This window comes from Coenobita brevimanus, chromosome 49, assembly GCF_032717465.1.
Source record: "Coenobita brevimanus isolate Jiangsu-jjx chromosome 49, ASM3271746v2, whole genome shotgun sequence".
Lineage (NCBI taxonomy): Eukaryota > Metazoa > Arthropoda > Malacostraca > Decapoda > Coenobitidae > Coenobita > Coenobita brevimanus.
The window spans coordinates 17,482,179-17,483,312 of record NC_137002.1 but is presented as its reverse complement, the minus strand read 5'-3'; the positions used below and the strand labels follow the sequence as shown (position 1 = coordinate 17,483,312).

The window sequence follows — 1,134 nt, the reverse complement described above, 5'->3', positions numbered from 1 at the left end:
ATAGTGTGGCGGGGCCCACAACTCAATTCAGGACTCCCAAAACACGACTATTGACCCTTAGTTCCTTAAAATCGGCTAAGTGATGTTGAACTTTGCCTATTTTAATGTTTTGCGACCGGAAATCACCTTGACCTTCATCTTATCCTGTGATCTATACCTCGGATCGATTCAGACACCTCGTAAATCAATTCAGCACCCCAAGAAACCAAGAGATGTGGGCATCACCCCGCCCTCTTGAGTTATCAGAAGAAGCTGGATGACTCCGTCGCTGATGCCTGTCCAGGATGCAGCATAGTACCCCATACTATTAAGCACATTATGGAAGACTGCATTACACACAATCAACTTCCTCAACAACACAACATATACTCCTTGAGAGCTCTGTGGCAAAGCCAGGTCTTGGCCATGGCCTTCCTTAGGGACTCGGGGCTGTTCGACCAGACTGCCTAGGGAATAACAACAACTTCTACCACCAAGAGATTGACTCCAAGAACCTCAAAAAATGTCCATTTGTTCCTGAGATATGCCGCTTACCATTTGTGGGGGGTGTAGGAGGGGTTCATCTTGGAAATATTTTCATTCATTCATTGCCAGACGCCATGTATCCCAGACGGGGTGGCCAAGGGCTTAGAGTTCATTGTTTTACAGGGAGGGGCACTAATCCTCCACCAACCCCACTTGACGTAGGGATGCCAACAGCATCTGGTGTTCCCAGGCGGTCACCCATCCAAGTACTAACCAGACCCAACGTTGCTTAACTTCGCTGATAGAACGGGAAGCGGTGTATTCAACGTGGTATGGCCGTTAAAAAAAAAAAATTGCACAACCAGATTTCGATGTTCTCATCCAGAAATGGTAACTATAGTCCCTAAAGATCCTAAAATGTAAAACTTTCTACTACATATATATATATATATATATATATATATATATATATATATATATATATATATATATATATATATATATATATATATATATATATTGTTTTTCTGAATGGATCCAACTGGCCTTTTGCCTGACTTAAGAAATTTATCAGTCTGGCTCTGACTCTCACTCTTCCAAAAATCCACCCCGAACTGTAGAAAATCGTCTGGAGATAGCAAGATTGAAACAGAATATAAGTCATCGGAC

General features: G+C 42.2%; 1 non-coding gene across 1 annotated transcript; it reads right to left on the bottom strand.

The window, feature by feature from the left end:
• Positions 1-690: 690 nt before the first annotated feature.
• Positions 691-809, bottom strand: LOC145399571 (5S ribosomal RNA). The gene has a single exon (XR_013897322.1). It is a non-coding gene; the product is annotated as a 5S ribosomal RNA (ribosomal RNA).
• Between the last annotated feature and the right edge of the window lie 325 nt (positions 810-1,134).